Source organism: Lactuca serriola, chromosome 5 (genome assembly GCF_051521515.1).
Source record: "Lactuca serriola cultivar US96UC23 chromosome 5, Lser_US96UC23_V15, whole genome shotgun sequence".
NCBI classification, from domain to species: domain Eukaryota; kingdom Viridiplantae; phylum Streptophyta; class Magnoliopsida; order Asterales; family Asteraceae; genus Lactuca; species Lactuca serriola.
The window spans coordinates 130,906,044-130,925,583 of NC_136412.1; the positions used below are offsets into that span (position 1 = coordinate 130,906,044).

At 30.4% G+C, this 19,540-nt stretch overlaps 1 pseudogene; it reads left to right on the forward strand.

The window, feature by feature from the left end:
- The first annotated feature begins 16,058 nt into the window (after positions 1 to 16,058).
- Positions 16,059 to 18,800, forward strand: LOC145049798 (putative alpha,alpha-trehalose-phosphate synthase [UDP-forming] 7 pseudogene; annotated as a pseudogene).
- Positions 18,801 to 19,540: the final 740 nt, after the last annotated feature.

A 19,540-nucleotide genomic window follows, 5' to 3' on the forward strand; every position in this document is an offset into this window, starting at 1 on the left:
TGTATTGAAGCTTATACCTCTTAATTTTCAAGAAACATCTAATATGCTTTATATAACAGTATATATATATATATATATATATATATATATATATATATATATATATATATATATATATATATATATTAATTTTAGAGATGAAATTATATTTGTGTCAATAAATACTGCATAGATAAGAAAATATGTTATATTGCAATTTTTCACTATATCTCATGGAATATAAAAATACACCATTCCCTAAAGGAATGAAATTAAGAAAACTAAAAAAAAATCACAATTTCTTCACGGGTTACGTTTATAAATACAAGCAATTTTTTCATTTAGGGAAAAACATAGAAAAAAACCTACACTAGAAGAAACCTTGGCATTACTGGAGACGCATTTAGCGGCGACATGTAATTGATGCGTTACATGTCGCCGCTATTGCGTCATGTCGCCGCTAAAGGCGTCGCCGGTAATACTCACAAACGACAATCCGCGTCAACTTACCCACATCCGTCCGATTTGTTATCAATCCAACGGTTGTATAGGAAAGCGAAAACGCGTTGACTTTTCCCTCAAAGGTGTCGCCACTATTGCCCTATTGTCGCCGCTAATACCAAGCGCAGATAACCCCCCTTCCAGTTCCCTTTTCCGTGACATTTATGTGGTTTCTTTGCTTCTCTCGCTCTTGTTTCTTGTTACTGCTTCTCAAAAAATATTGCACCAATCGATTAAGTGGAAGAACAACATTTAAGGCGGTGCTAGCCCTCCTGCCACCACAAGACCGCCACTCCTTCCCCCGTTACCGGCTACCATTGAGCTCATTTCCAAAATCGCCCACATTCAAGGTCAAATTCCTCCTATTTGGTATCATTTTTCTATTTTGGATGATAAATTGGTTTGATTATGTCGGAAATTGCCTCCTCAATTGGTGTTATATTACTGATAAATACAAGACCCATTCGTATTTTTTTTCTTGCTTATTATATGTTCATGAATATATAAATTGATGCTATATGTGGGTAATTGCCTCTTAAATTGTTATTAGATCACCTATAAACACAAGACCACTAGTATTTTTTTTTTCTTGCTTCTGTGTTGTGCTTCTTGCGCCATGAAGGATTGATGAGGAAGAAGCAGGAGGTATCAGACCTCCTGATTTAACCAAACTCTATTACAAAGTATATATGATCAACCCCTCAACTTTTGATTTGTACGGTTTTAGTCTCTTGCTCTAAAAAATAATTAAAAGTCTAGTCTTAAATAAAGAAACTTCAATTAAAATCTTCAAAGTTTACCCTATTGAAATTTGGCATGTTTTTGTAATTTTTGTTTTTACCACATTGGCTTAAAAATGAAATTTGTGTATGTTTTTGTAATTTTTGTTTATACCACATTGGCATGAAATTGAAATTGGATATATATATATATATATATATATATATATATATATACACATTTGTTTGATTTTGTTTAATTAGAAAATCAAATTAACTTATCTTTAGAATCAAATTAAGTTACCTTTATAAAATCAAATTAAATCAATTATAAAACCAACTTAATAGTAACATACTTTTAGTGACTTAATGTTGGTCATTACAACTTTAGCTTAATTAGGTTATTAATAGCAACGTACTTCTAGTAATTTTAATTTAATTATAAAATAAAATAAAATTAATTTTAAAAAAATCAATAAAAAATTATAAATTAATTGTAAAATCAAATTAAAGTAGTTTTAAAATCAAGTTAATATTAATATTAAACAAAATAAAATTAGTTTAAAAAATTAAACTATATATATATATATATATATATATACTCTTTTAATATTTTATCCATTTCTGATTATTTGTTCATGTGTTCCCATGTTGGGATACTTTTTGAATCATCAACTTTATGAATACTCTACTTGATTTTCGTTTCCCGTAGAGTAAACCTTAAACACTAAATTATGTTTCAGTTGCATCATGTCTATTGATAAAAGTTGGACTACTAATCCACATCGTCAATCTCCCGAGTTCCAGCTAGGACTCGACTCTTTTGTCGAGAGGTCCATGTTACACCTAGATTGTAAAGGTGAAACCAGATGTCCGTGTGAGAAATGTGATAATCGTTACTTCATGGATCCAAAAGCAATGAGACGTCATGTTCGTATATATGGTTTCAGTCAATCATACGACACGTAGATATATCATGGTGAACCTTTAATCCCTCCAGTTGTAGATGTCGTATCGCCAAGCAACGAGATGGCTGATGTTATTGACGATGTTATGTGGGAGTCGAGAGAAAATGATACAAACCTCGATGAAGGAACCTCGAATACAGGGGGTATTGGTGTCGATGATGATTTTGAAGAGTTGTTAGAGGCAGTCGAAACCAAGTTATACCCTATTTGTACGTTTTCATTCCTTGATTTTTTAGCAAAGCTGATGCATATAAAGGTCAACAACAAATGGACGGATAGTTCATTTGATCAACTCCTTGAGTTGTTGCATTCGACATTTCCACCAGACAACAAGGTTCCCCATTCATATTATTTAGCAAAAAAGAAACTGAAGAAGTTAGGTTTGGGGTACGAGTCAATTCATGTGTGCAAAAACGATTGTCCCGTTTGTAAAGAGAGTCGATGGATTGATAAAAACACCAGGGGTAAGAAAGTGGCTCATATGGTGTTACGGTACTTTCCAGTGACCCCTAGACTACGCCGTATGTATTGTTCATGGTACACTTCTAAAAATATGATATGGCATAGTACTGGGAGATCAGAAGATGGTGTGATGCATCATCCCGTTGATGGAGAGTGTTGGCAAAATTTTGATGTAGATTACCCTGACTTCTCGAGCGAACCTCACAACGTACGTCTAGGGCTGGCAGCTAATGGCTTTAATCCATTTGGTAACATGTGTAATCCACATAGTACGTGGCCGGTTGTACTCACCACATACAATAGTACGTGGCCGGTTGTACTCACCACATACAATTTGCCACCATGGCTTTGTATGAAAGAGTCATCAGTCATGTTGGCCTTGTTGATTCCCGGCCCTAAAGCGCCTGGAAAGGACATAGATGTTTTCCTTAGGCCGTTAGTGGAAGAGCTTAAATTTTTATGGCAATCAGGCGTACGTATTAAACACGCAGCAACAAACACATTCTTCACGATGAAAGCTATGTTGCTATGGACAATAAACGACTTTCCAGCTCGTAGTAGTTTATCGGGCTGGAGCGGACAAGGGTATACAACATGCCCGACTTGAAATGAAGACACTCCTTCGTACCGTGCAGTAAATATAGTCATTTTTATTAGTCATCGTCAGTTCTTAGATGCTGATGATCCATTAAGGATGAGTTTGAAATTTAATGGGCAACCCGAGACAAGACCCGCTCCGAGACACTTTACTAATGAAGACATACAAGAGCAACTAGGTCGTCTAATACTTCCGAAACCGGGTAAACATCCTAACACTCTCAAAGAAAACATGGATCGGCAAGGATTCGAGTTGAACTGGTCAAAACGTAGCATATTTTTCGAGCTCGAGTATTGGTCTTCTCTGCAGCTGAAGCACAACATAGATTTGATGCATGTGGAGAAAAATGTGGATGAGAGTCTTTTGGGTACTTCTATGATGAATGATAAAAGTAAAGACACATCAAATGCATGTGAGGACTTGAAAAATCTGAATATCCGGCGTAATAAATGGTTGCAAAAAAGGGTAACAAGTTCATTAAACCACATGCAAGCTACTCATTCAAGAAACCTGACCGCAAAATCTTATGTCAATTTATAAGAGATGTTAAATTTCCTGATGGGTTTGGATCTAACATTAGTAAGAAAGTGGTAGATAATGATACTAACATTATTGGGTTGAAATCTAATGACTATCACATTCTTATGCAACGTTTGATACCGATTGGAGTTAGAGCGTTATTGGACAAAGAAACTTCTACACCAATTGTAGATCTTTGTATTTTTTCAAGAAAATTTGCTCCAGAACACTAAAGGTGTAGGATATGAGGAAAGCAAAAGAAAACATTATTAGAATCTTGTGCAAGTTAGAGTTGATTTATCCTCCAGCGTTTTTCAACATTATAATTAACAAACAAATATCTTTGATAAATATAACGAATCAAGAATACATAACACATCAACATATGTTTAATAGGTTTATTAGATGGAAAAAAAACTCTCCAGAATTCCACAAAGAGTTGCCAACCCTTTCAATGGGTTCATAGATGGATGTTTATACTTACACTGTGTTTGGTTCTAGTGGTTGGTGAGAATTGTGAGAAATATTATGGCCAGTTAAAAGAGATTATGGAGGTGCAATATCCATATGATTATTCAACTGTAATATTTCGGTGCAAGTGGTTCGATACAAGAGATATTCCTGATGATAATTTCATAAGTATCGACACAGAAAAGGAAGCGTACCAAGATGATCAACTCATATATGCTTCGCAAGCCAAACAAGTGTTCTACATCTGCGAGCCTGTTAATCATCGAAGAAACCAAAACAACAACCCTCTTTGTGTCGTCGATCATGTTAATCATCGAAATATTTGGGATCTACCATCCGACAATGCTCGTGTCCAAAATGATTACAGTGACTCTGTCCAAGATGTCGACAATGTGGAGGCCGAAAATGTTGACATAGTTCAAAACAACTCTTCATCTGGAGCTAGACTTTTTATTTACTTCTCACAATACTTTCAAAAAAATGTTGATGTAGCTCAAAACAATGATGATTATGACGATGAAGACGAAACTGAAGTACCTCCGCCAACGGGTAGAATCGATAATGTTTCCGATGAAGAGACTGATTATGATGATGGCGATTCTGATTATGATACCGATGAAGAAGACATTGAAGTATATGATGAAGATTCTAATTAAAAAAATCAATTTTTTTTGTAATAGAAACTTTATTTGAAATGTACCTTTAATTCATATTGTTTGTCTAACTTTTATTTATGTTGTTTGTCTATATTGTATGTCTTACAATTTCACAGGGTAACTAACTTTTATTTATATTGTATTTCTATATTGTACATCTTGTAATTTACAGGTTGCAGATGAGGTTTACTTGGGCGATACTCTTGGCCATGATGGCCGATGTTATGGGGCTTGGACATGGAGGTGATGGAGTCGGGGATCTATCACCTCCGGTAGGCTTTGGTCGTGGTCAACACGAACATGATGGTGAGTTCTATTATGATATATTTATTAACTATTTTTATTATTTTATAATAAGTTATCGTGAATAATATTTTTAATTGTATTTTTCAGCCAAGCTTCCAAAAAAAAAGAAGGGGCATGTCAAAAAATATCGAGCTGGGAAAGTTGATACGGGCAAACAAGGGAAAGCTCGTGGATTTGGATTTCGACAGGGAGATCACATATTCCCCTGTTGGGAAGCGTGGTAATGGTTCACACCTGAAATTGGGAGGTATTTGTGGAACAATGTCCCTTTCAACGTACCTAGTTGGGACAATGTTTCCCCCGCCTTAAGGAACGCATCAGTTGTACATCTAAAAGTAACTTTGATACAATTTTAAGTTTAGTTGTGATTGTTATTCAATTAACTAAATTTTTTGTGTTTTGCAGAATAAAATTGATTTGGATAAGGTTAACATGGATCCGGAGCATGCTCAATTGTTGCAAAGCATTGATTCGAGTCTTGCAAAAGTTTACAGAGGCCAAAAAAGTAAAGCTCATTCTTATTTTAATGAAATCGGGGGGCCTGCAGATATCACAACCGCATTAAACAACCCCCTAATGGTATGTCACATGAAAATTGGGCGAAAGCAGTCAAATATTTTCAAACGCCAGAATTTTTAAGGCGTTCGGCGTCAAACAAAGAATGTCATGCAAAACAAGTAGTTGTAAACAGAGGGGGGTCGAGCTCATACAACAATGCATGTTTCAAAGAAGAAAGTTATGATATATTTAAATATTTATTTAAAGTATAAGTAATGTAATTTTTAATGTTAAATAGGATATCAGTCGAGTCGAAGTTTTTCGTAAGGCTAATTCCAATCGCCAAGGGGTATTTTATAGTCCTGCAGTCGAGCAACAATATGTAAGTGGTTAATTTGTATTTTTCATATAAGTGTTTATATCGTCAAAGGTATTTAGTAATCTAATTTTTATGATTTTTATTATTTTTTAAAAATACAGAATGCTTTACTCGAGGAGATCAACCAACGAACCCAAGCTACTTTTGAAGCAAGCGGTCTAACACCAACTGATATAAAAGATTGTTTTGAAAGAATATTGGGTGTTCGACGTGGACATATCAAGGGCATTGGGCGTAAACCCCCTACCGTTGTGTCCATGTACGATCAGGAACAACCAATGACACAAGAACAACCATAATCACAGGTAATTGTTAGTAGATGCTATAATGGAAAGTAGAATGTTATAATGATATGTTGGTTATGATTTGATATGTTGATATTTTATAGTTTGGTAATTTGGAAAATGCAATGCTATAATGGAAAGTAGAATGGTATAATGATATGTTGATTATGCTTTGATATGTTGATATTTTGTAGTTTGGTAATTTTTGGAAAGTACAATGCTATAATGGAAAGTAGAATGATATAATGATATGTTGGTTATGGTTTGATATGTTGATATTTTGTAGTTTGGTAATATTTTGGAAAGTAAATGCTATAATGGAAAGTAGATGTATGTTTAAGTGTATTTGATATGTTGATATTTTGTAGAATGTTATAATTAATTATAATATTATTCTGATATGTTGTTAATATATTTTGTTTTTTATATAGTTAGAAATGTTGCAAACAATACTAAAGGACCTGACCTGTTCTGCAGCATTGGAAGAGTGGTTTCGCTTATTGCCGCCACCAAATAATGAAGGAAATTATAATGAGGACGAGTAGTTACTTTAGGATTTTATGAAATGTTTAATACTCAATGTGGTATGGATTAATATTTTGGATTGATTGTATATGTATTAATATTTCTATAAAAAATTATCAAAATTTTCAAATGCTATATGGATTAATATTTGGATTGATTATAAATTTAATGTTAAATAAATAAATTAAAAAAAATCAAAAAAATCAAAACAATATTAGCGGCGACATCTTTTGTGGCGACATGTACTGATTAGCGGTGACAAAGTATTAGCGGCGACACGTAGTATTAGCGGCGACAGGAAGTATTAGAGGCGACAAGAAGCGTATTAGCGACGAAGCAATACCGGCGACGCATTTGCAGCGATATGTCACCGCTAAAGGTATTAGCGACGACGCCCCTAACCTTTAGCGGCAACAACCGTCGCCGCTGTTGCCCAATCTTCTTGTAGTGCTAACATATTTTCATCAAATACTTAAAAAAACCATTATATTATTTTTGTGTACGTTAAAACCCTTATATATATTTTTTTAAATGTCTAATTTAATGCTTCAAATTCAGTAATACCTAGATAGCCAAAAATGTTAGGTAGACGATTCTCAAAGGGTGGATGATAACAATCCATTAGATTAAAAAATTTCAAAAAAAACAAAGGTTTTGATGTACTAAAAAAATATAATAATTGTTTTCTTAATGCTTAGATGAAAAATAGATAGTGTTTTTCTAAGATTAGAAAGTCTTGAATAAGATTTTCAGAAAAAATAAAGGTTTTAGTGAACTAAAAAAATAATATATTGGTTTTTTTTTCAAAATTAAATGAAAATATATTGGATTTTTATGAGGTTTTCCCTTTCATTTAATTTGGTTAAGCATAATATCATAGAAGTAACCGAGCAAGGTTAATTTGGTCTAATTTGTGAAATTGTTCTTAGATTACTTGTAACTTGTACTCTTTTGTCTAGCTTCTTATTAGATAATGTTCTTTTTAATATATTGTGGTTCTAAAAAACAAAATACAAAAAATCTCTTTCAATTCTTTTTTCAACTCACATACCAAACACTAATTCGTGACAAAAATGATTGGGATTTGCTAATAACAACATAGTGGTGTCAAAATTTGAATCGTCGTTCACCCAAATAAAATATTTCCACAAAAAAGAAAGAAAAAAAATGAGACACCAATTTCACTAATGTATTTCTCTAAGGATATGTTAGAGAAGAATAGTAACCGGGATATGAGGAAAAAGGTGCGATAATGGAGATATAATGTCTACAAATGAGTCTCTATCGTCGTTGTTGTACCATGCATTTGCATCGTTTGCAAGTCGTAAAGACCGTTGAGTATTGATATTGTTGTGGTTGCTCATTATGTTAGAGATATGTAAACCTTTTATTTTCCTGTTAAAGGTTTATATAAGATGTGTTTGAAGGAGTGTTACCTTTTCCAAGTATATATGCCTTCATTCTTTTGTTGTTGATTTGAACTTTTATTCTATGCCCTTCCCACTTAATTGAGAGATTCTTGCTTAATTATAATGTTGTTTTTGTTCTATAGAATCTATAGGGTTCTCTTAATATCAACGATATTTTTCTCTTAAGGATGGTCATGTTGCGTTTAAAAAATGGTTGAAATGCACATTTATGAAACAATATTCCATTTGTGTTTTAATCGGTTCAACAAAGTGGTTTTTATACGAAATATGTGATGCTTTTTTTGAGGGGTCAAAAGGGCCACATCGTTAATGGATTACGACGTGGTTATATATAAATTTGTGTCAACTACACGGTGGTGAAAAAAACGGAACAATGTAGCGCAAATTGGTAAATGATAAAGCATTGTTACATAAATTGATGAAAAAATAAAGCATTATTGCATAAATAAGTGGTTTAATTAATCTATATCTATATCGTATAACAAGATATGAGACAATTGTTTCTGATTACAGTATTGCATTAGTTGTTCCTAAAATTAAACGCTTTTGAATATTCCTGTAAATAAAGCTTAAATTAGAAAAAAATGAAATGTCTATTTAACCCCATAAAAATCTGTTACATAGTTAAAACGGATAGATATTTAAAATTGATTAAAATAGACTCTCCAATATTGTTTTCTTCATATGAATAATTGATATATTAATGCTGATTACAAACACCATCGTTATTACAATAACTATGTGTTAAACCCGTCTAATACACAGGTTTTTTTAAAAGAATTTAATATAAACCGGTAAGTATTACATATTTTTTAGTAATAATTTTACTATGTTTTTTTTAGTTTCAAACAGCAAAAAACACAATAACATGAAACAAAACAGTAACAATAATGGAAATAATTAAAAGTAAGATGTTATATTACATGAATGGATGACATATAAAACTAACATAGGGGTAAAACAGTAAAAAATGTATAATAAACAACACAAGAATTCACTTAAACTCATTCAAAACCAATAAAATAAAGACAATAGACAAATTAGATTGCTAACCTTGTGTTTGTCATTTAGGATGCCTTAAAAAATCAGAAAGCTAATAACATAACATCCAATAACCACCAAACTCGGGACAACAAATAACGTAAGGGTAAAATAGTTAGAAATGTAATTAAGAGTTTAGGGTAAAATAGTTAGAAATGTAATTAAGAGTTTACTTTGTGTCAGTGGCGAATCTATAATAGAAAAGAACGTGGTTCCTTATATAAGTAAAGTGAAAAGACAAAAATATTTATAGCAGGGCAGGGCGGGTCGAACCAGTAAAAAACGGCCGGTTTGCATTCATCCGGACCGTTATATATATATATATATATATATATATATATATATATATATATATATATATATATATATATATATATATATATATAGTACAAATGAGTTTATTTTCATTTTAGAAAGTCTTCTTGCAACTACATATAATTACAGCCAATAATGTATTTTTACTAGTTTGAGTAGAGATATCCGATTTATAATATCAAATAACTACCACTTTTTATCTTTGTCTCCAATTTGGAATATGTTTTGATAAAAATTAACCATATTCTTTGCAAATTTAAGTAAAATATTCTATCATTTCTTATATTTATTTGTATCTTATTTGTCTAAATACTAAAAGATAGGTCCTAATTTTTTTTCAAGGTGGGTCATAATTTTTTCATATACATAGATAGTAAATAAAATTAAAAAATTAGGTGGGTCCTAGGACCCACCATGATACACCATAGCTTCGCTCTTGCTTTGTATTGTGTAACTTGTCTTCTTTACTCGTAAGTGGATGGTTATTACATGTAAAAAGAACATATATATATATATATATATATATATATATATATATATATATATATATATATATCATACATACTTATAAAGCTAACATTTTGTCTTGAATCTCATGCATTTGAAACCCTCATTCTTTTTTCCTTTCACCACATTCATTTGAAACTCCCATGACTTTTCAATTTCTTTATAATAATAATTATAATTTGGTAATTAGGTTAAATAAATATCAAATCTAAAGTGTATTCATATATAAAATAAATTTCAATATTGAAATAATATCTTTAATTCTACTTATAAAATTATGTTTTTTAACTTTAACATATTATACTTAATTTATTAGTTTTAATATATTGTTGGATGTAAACCATTATCATTTTAAAGGTATAATTTTTGAACAATTTGTATAAAATACTTACATTATTAATTAAAATATAACATTATAGGCTCAACTTAAATATAAATTTTATTTAACCTAAACACCCCAAAGATTATTTTATAAATAGTTAAAAGTGATAAAATGTAGTGTCTTTCTAATAGTGATTATAAGTTGGTTAATAAGGTTAAATAAATATCAAACCTAAAGTGTAATCATAAATAGACTAAATTTCAATTTTAAAATAATATCTTTACTTCTATTTATAAAGTTATTTCTTTAAATTTTAACATATTATACTTGATTTATTAGATTTAAAATGTTGTTGAATGTAAACCATTATCAGTTTAAAGCTACAATTTTTGAACAGTTTGGACAAAATACTTAAATTGTCAATTTAAATATAACATTACAGTGTCAACTTAAATATAAATTTCAGTTTGACTAAAAAAACCAAATAATATTTTTGTAAATAGTTAAAAGTGATAAATTATAGTGATAAATGCAAAAAAACTAAATTGTAATATCAGTTTAACTGAAATATTTCCTAAATATATTTATATAATCGTTAAAAATTTTCAAATAAGTAGATTAAAATAACTTATAATAACAATAGTTAAAAATAACTTTATATAAATTATTATATTGTTACCTTTAAAATAAAAAAAAAATAATGTTTGATGTTTTAAATAATTATAATGATAGAAATTAAAACATTAAGAAAATATATTTTAAAAAATTAGTTAAAAATAACAACTATAAATAATATTAAACCATATATAATATTTAATTTTATTGATGTGTAACTCGCGAGTAGAAGTCATTCAAACGATTGAGATTATGACGTTATAATATATTTATATATTATCAGATAATTCAAAATAGTCAATATATTATATCATATTAATATACGAATTATTATATCAAATTTAACAACAACGTTAGTGTTATATTTTAAAAAATATATATTTGTAAAGACTTCAACTATATAGGTGTTTCTGCGCATTACAATGTCAACTCAAATATAAATTTCAGTTTCATTTAAAAAAACTAAAGAATATTTTGTAAATAGTTAAAAGTGATAAATTGTAGTGATAAAAGCAAAAACTAAATTGTAATTTCAATTTAACTAAAATATATTTTTATAATCGTTAAAGTTTCCAAATAAGTAGCTTAAAATAACTTACAATAACAATAGTTAAAAACAACTCTACATAAATGATTATCTTGTTAGCTTTAAAAAAAACAATGTTTGATGTTTTAAATAATGATAATGATAGAAACTAAAACATTAAACAAATAAATTTTAAAAAATTAATTAACAGTAAAAACAACTATAAATAACATCAAATCCTATATTATATTAAATTTTATTCATGTGTAACTCGCAGGTAGAAGTCATTCAAACGATTGAGATTATGAAGTTATAATAAATGTATATATTATCATATAATTCAAAATAATCAATATATTATATCAATATTGTATATAGAAATTATTATATCAAATTTAACAATAACGTTATTGTTATATTCAAAAAATCATATATTTGTAAAGACTTCAACTGTATAAGTGTTTCTGCGCAACGCGAGGGCATTCGCCTAATATATATATATATATATATATATATATATATATATATATATATATATATATATTTATCTATATTAATAAATAAAACCCATTTTCTGCCACATGTCATGTCCTCATTGATTTGGACACATGGCATTTTAATAGATTTTTAGAATTTATTTATTTCCACATGTAATTTTCTGATTTGTTCACATATCATAACTTATTTCGGTTATAATATTAAGAGAAATAAATGCTTCCTTGAAAAAGAATTGATATATTTATAATGTAATAAATGTCATAATTAATGAAAGCTCTAAAATTGATATTGATATTAAATTTAATGTTTAAATATTGATATTAAATTTTTATTTTTAATAAACTCGTGTATTACACGGGTCGCACACCTAGTATATATATATATATATATATATATATATATATATATATATATATATATATATATATTAAATTTGTTATGCATTATATTATATAATAACTTTGTATTACATAATCGATATCACCTTCTTAATCATGTCCATATTCAAGCTGATAAAACAATGTGTTATTTTAAAATTGGACAAAACCTGTTAAAACAATATACCTAAGGAAACAATTAGCATAACTTTGGAAAATCAATAAAGAACTGCTTTTCTATCAAAACTAACTCAATAATATATTAACAAAAGGGATTTAAGTCCAAATTCAAATTTCAACATACAAATTTTATAAAACAACCAAAATTAAATTACATTACTTAATACCAATAAAGTGACCAAACCCTGTACAACAAACGAAGTAAAGTTAAACTTTTCTATGAATGATTTTTAAGGAATTTTGACAGATTTTTCAAATGTAATATTTTTGGTAAGCACCAAAATACAAACACATGGATTTAGATATTTATAAAGACTAAAGTAACAAAAATACTAATAAAGTGAAATTAGCTTTTTACCCCTGCATTAACTCGCATATACAAAATTCCACCGGTCATATGAGATATGTTATATTGAACATTAAAATGATTAAAAAAGCTGAAAAACACCGATTTGATCATATGATGGAAGATGAATCACACAAATTCACACATTTGGTAACAGTACCAATAAGAGAGTGCACAAATACAGAAGAGTTTAGTCCTACAAATGCATCCTAAAGACTAAAGTGACCAAATACCAATAGGAGAGTGACCAATCCAATTAATTTACAACAAAAAGAGTCAAGTTAAACTTTTCTATCAATAGGTATCAATACAGCCAAAAGATAACCAAATAACCAAATCAAATGAAATAATGGACAAATTAGATTGCTAAACATAAATGCGGAAGCATAAACTTTGGATCTTTAATCTCCAATCTAATAAAAAGAAAACTTATAAATTAAAAAACGATTACATACTTGATTTCATTATGATCTTCGGATCTGAAGAACTAGAGTTGGGTTTTCCAGTTGATCTGAAGAGCTCTCTCTAAATTCTCTCAGCAAACCCTAAACGAATTTACATATATATTTTGTGTGTCTTGATCTGCTCCTAATCATATATATATATATATATATATATATATATATATATATATATATATATATATATATATATATATATATATATATATATATATAGATGAAGATATACCCTGATGTGAGAGATGAAAGGGATCTTGAGGATCTTGAGTTAAACCGAAAACTCAACCCACATGGTAAGTAAATATTCTATAAATCGGTCCATCAACAATTTATACTCTTACTATAATAACTGGATTTAATGATAACATTACATATATATGATGTGGTCTCATAACTATCTAACATCAGGTACTTCCAGTTCCAAAGGGAAGGGCTCGACATGATTGCATCAAATCCACTAGAGATTTTGCACTTTTGATTTTACCATTACTTTGATATTGTTTAGAAACACTTTTGGTACTTGAATACCTTTTGGAAGTAATGAATGAATGTCTTGGTTGAATTCAAAAGAAAATTTTTACGTAGTATTTTTCGGACGTTACAACATCAATCGGTTCATCGTCGGTTGAAGATGAAGCATATGAATTTTCTTCCATTAATATTTTCCGAACGTTTGGATTTATTTTCTTGAAATAGTTTAATGAAACTAAAGAGAGAAAATAAATGCAATTGAAGAATGTGTGATTGTTTTAAAAGATGAATGTTGATATTTATATTGGTAAAAAAAGTGAATATATATATATATATATATATATATATATATATATATATATATATATATATATATATATATATATATAAGGTCAAAAGGAGTAAAGAATAACATAAAGTGCAGGAAATATGAGAAGGAAATATGTGGGTTGTCCAACCCGCTTAAATTCAATTTTGGCGATACTCTTAGTTGTTTTGAATCATATCTCGATGGTCCTGTCATTCGTCTACCACAACGTTCCAATGGCTTCGTCCACCTTAAGAGCTCTCAAGTTGAGACACTCTCCCAACATTTCTGTTCATTTCACCTTTCCAGCTAAATTGGTATGGAAGAACTATTGTCCCACGGAAAATCCTTCTCTTTACAAGTTCTTAAACGAGGTTTTTGAACCAAACTTCGACGGGCGAGAGGTGTAAGCACTGCAATGTGATGTGAGATTTCTAGAAAGTCTTTTCTTTTGAGAGGACAACTCAATCAACTTGGTCCATCCCCTCTTATGGAAATACTGAAAGCAAGAGTGAAGGATATGTTTCCTTTACCTTCTAGCTATTTTAGAATTTGTTAGAAGGGGGTGGTCACTCAAAATGTGACTAAAATCGGCTAAGGCCTAAATTGACAAGTTTCTCAAAATTTAAGGGGTAATTTCGAAAAAGTTACATGTTTAAAAACACAACAATAACAAGTAGTTCACAATCAAATTATTAAAATTTGATGATTCCTCATATTAATTCCAATAAGCAAAAAAAAATCCAAGTTAGGTGTGTTATAACGAAAATTTTATATTATATATATATATATATATATATATATATATATATATATATATATATATATATTACTGTTTTTTTTGTTATGCATTATATGATTGTTTCATTCATGACGATTCAATGTCATATAAAAGATAATTACAGTAACACAAAGTTTTTCTTGTAAAATTGATAGGTTTATCATGTGTTGTTTTTTTTTATTAAATTAATATATATATATATATATATATATATATATATATATATATATATATATATTACTGTTTTTTTTTGTTATTCATTATATGATTGTTTCATTCATGACGATTCAATGTCATATAAAAGATAATTACAGTAATACAAAGTTTTCTTGTAAAATTGATAGGTTTATCATTTGTTGTACACAATAATCACGATAATGCTATTTTCAGACAACTTTAAATTAATATATTTTCATAACGATGGGAGTGAAGGACTTTATCCATGTCTTTATTTATATGTACTTAATGTACATCATATACAAGGTATTATTGTTATTACTATTTTTGAAATTACACCCATAAATGAACGAATCCTAAAAATTCTTTCACCTTTAAACTTCTCTCAAACACATACCCTGATCGTCGATCTCAAATTTGTTCATGACTATCATAATATAAAGTGTCGGAAACTTCTCAAATTACTGCAGGTAAGTTTCATAACCCAATTTAATCTGATTAATTTTAAATGATTTCGCATCGAGACAGTGTTAATTGTCATTTTGAAGTTTGTATGATCTAAGATCTTGTTGATTTAGATCCTTTTCTGTAGTCGAGATGGTGGGCATTTATTTGAATTTGATCTAACCGGTTACGTCTTTGTTTCATTAAAAACTTGTTGCATTGTATAATATCGATTGCATTCAACTGTTTTCCTAACAATGTTAATACATTTGTTTATATGTAAAGCGAGATTTGCTTTTTCCCTTGCAGATAATAACTGGAATTTACCCTTTTTAGAGGTTTCCAAGAAGCTTTTGTTTTTAGGTTGGATTCATTAGCTATAGTAAAAGATAAAGATGCAGTCGAGGTCATATACTAATCTTCTAGAATTAGCTTCTGGGAATTTTCCTGTAATGGGGCGAGAGAGAGACAAGCGAAAGCTACCAAGGATTATGAGTGTTCCTGGAAGTATCAACGAATTTGACGATGAGCCAGCAAGCAATGTTGCATCTGATAACGCTTCTTCACTTTCGATGGATAGAATCATTATAGTTGCAAATCAGTTGCCTCTGAAAGCCAAAAGAAGACCTGATAATAAAAGTTGGAGTTTTACTTGGGATGACGACTCTCTCCTTCTGCGACTCAAAGATGGTTTTCCTGACGATATGGAAGTTCTATATGTTGGCTCCTTAAATGTCGATGTAGATGGCATTGAACAAGATGATGTTGCTCAACTCTTGTTGGAAAGATTCAGTTGTGTCCCAACTTTTCTTCCTCCTAGCCTCATTGAAAATTTCTATACTGGTTTTTGTAAGAAACAGTTGTGGCCTCTCTTTCACTACATGTTACCGATTTCAGCTGATCATGGAGGTAGATTTGATAGATCTATGTGGGAAGCCTATGTCTCTGCAAACAAATTGTTTTCCCAGAAAGTAATCGAAATCATAAATCCCGAAGATGATTTTGTTTGGATCCATGATTATCATCTAATGGTGTTACCTACTTTCTTGAGAAGACGATTTAATCGTTTAAGAATGGGGTTCTTCCTCCATAGCCCATTCCCTTCTTCCGAAATTTACAGAACACTTCCTGTTAGAGAAGAAATCCTAAAAGCTCTACTCAATTCCGACTTAATCGGATTCCACACCTTCGATTACGCCCGTCATTTCCTTTCCTGTTGTAGCCGGATGTTTGGATTGGAATACCAATCAAAAAGAGGGTATATAGGATTAGATTACTACGGAAGAATAGTCGGAATCAAGATAATGCCAGTTGGAATCCACATGGGACAGATAGAATCCGTGATGAAACTTGCTGACAAAGAATCAAGAACCAAAGAACTCAAGAAACAATTTGAAGGAAAAACCATGTTGCTTGGAGTTGATGACATGGACATCTTCAAAGGCATCAATCTAAAGCTTTTAGCAATGGAACAAATGCTGAAACTACATCCATCTTGGCAAGGAACAGCTGTTCTTATCCAAATTGCAAATCCAACTAGAAGTAAAGGTGGCATAGATTTGGATGAAATACAAGCCGAAATACAAGAAAGTTGTAAACGTATAAATGATGAATTTAGTAAACCTGGGTATCAACCAATTATTTACATAGACAAACCATTGTCAGTTAGTGAAAGGGTTGCTTACTACAGCATAGCTGAATGTGTAGTGGTGACAGCTGTAAGAGATGGAATGAATTTAACTCCATATGAGTACATCGTATGCCGAGAAGGAATTTACAATTCCGATTCCGGTCCCAAGAAAAGCATGTTGGTGGTATCGGAGTTTGTGGGGTGTTCTCCTTCTTTAAGTGGTGCAATTCGTATCAATCCATGGAATGTTGAAGCAACTGCTGAAGCAATGAATGAAGCTATATCAATGGGAGAACCTGAGAAACAAATGAGACATGAGAAGCATTATCGGTATGTGAGTACACATGATGTGGCTTATTGGTCTAGAAGCTTCTTGCAAGATATGGAAAGAAGTTGTGCAGATCATTTTAGGAAAAGATGTTGGGGAATCGGTTTAGGGTTTGGTTTTAGAGTTGTGAGTCTTGATCCGAATTTCAGGAAGCTTTCGATAGATGACATTGTATCAGATTACTTAAAGGCTAAACGAAGAGCAATTTTGTTGGATTATGATGGAACTGTAATGCCTCAAAATTCCATCATTAAGACACCAAGTAGAGAAGTTATTTCACTTCTGAATAGACTTTCGGGTGATCTAAATAATACGGTTTTTATTGTTAGTGGAAGAGGTAGGGAGAGTTTAAGTAGGGCTTTCTCTCCATGTAGGAAGCTTGGAATTGCAGCTGAACATGGCTATTTCATAAGGTTAGTTTTATTAATTTATCATTATCTCTTGTGTTTTTTTATCAGTATCTTTGGTCTGTGAAAAGGACGTAAATACCCCTGGGGTTTCTTTTAGGTGGTGTCAAGATGTGGAGTGGGAGACATGTGGTCAGAGTAGTGATTTTGGATGGATGGATATGGCTAAACCTGTGATGAAACTATATACAGAATCAACTGATGGATCCTCTATAGAAATTAAAGAAAGTGCTTTAGTTTGGCAATATAGAGATGCAGATCCAGGGTTTGGATTTGCTCAAGCAAAAGAGATGCTTAATCATCTTGAAAGTGTTTTGGCAAATGAACCTGTTGCTGTTAAAAGTGGTCAATATATTGTTGAAGTTAAACCTCAGGCATCTCCTCTGTCCTAATTCACTTTCTCCTGTTATCATTTTGAAAGTGTATTGAATATTGATCTTTTTTGTTTTTTTAGGAAGCAAGTAAAGGTCTTGTTGTAGAGAAGATCTTTACATCAATGGCTGAAAATGGGAAACAAGCGGATTTTGTGCTTTGTGTGGGTGATGATCGATCTGATGAAGATATGTTTGAAATAATCGGGAATGCAGTTTCAAGAAATATAATTTCTGTTAATACTGTGGTTTTTGCATGCACAGTTGGACAAAAACCAAGTAAAGCAAAATATTATCTTGATGACACCAATGAAGTTATTTTAATGCTTCAAAGTCTCGCTGAAGCTATTGACTCTCCCGCTTTATCTGAAGATGAAAATTATGGATCCCATTATCCTTAAAAGAATTTCATTTTTTTTTAAAAGTAGTACTAATTATTATTATTCTTTTTTTTTCGATTGAATAATTGCTTATTCTGTTTCTATGCACATTCTTTTACATAGATGAGGTTGTAGGTTTAGTGTATTCTATTCAAGAAGTGGTAGTTAGTGTACTTTTCTTTCATTGATTTGTTTATTGTAGCATTATACTTTCGTTTCCTCCTATTATTTGAATAATTTATAGCAATGTCATCAAAATATAAAGGATTTTTCATTGCTATGATTGGATAGATTTCGATAGTATTATAATGTCTTTAAGAAAAAGAAAATTAAAGTACAATGTTATTTGGGTTTAAATAAAGAAAAGTTTAAGTATAATTCTATAACTATGTAGATTTTTCAAAGTACAATGCTATAATTAGAATTCTACTATGGGTTATTCAAATCACTCTCTAGTCCTTTCACAAAAAAGAAAACCTACAAATCGGGCATCTACCATGGGTTCTCACCCAAGGCAAGATACACTGCTCATGGAACGTATGATTACACGGTGTCACCATCACCACTTGTTTTGCTTCGAAGTCTTCTAAGCATACGACACATCTTTTATTATCATAATCATCATCTTCTTTGTATACTTCTTTTGTGGTCTTTCCACCATCCTTTTGTGAGTAAAACCTACTCAACCTTTGTATAATCTTCTTTGGAATAGGATTATAAATCTCTTTCCTAAGCTTCTTTATAGCTGTTGTTTGATTGTT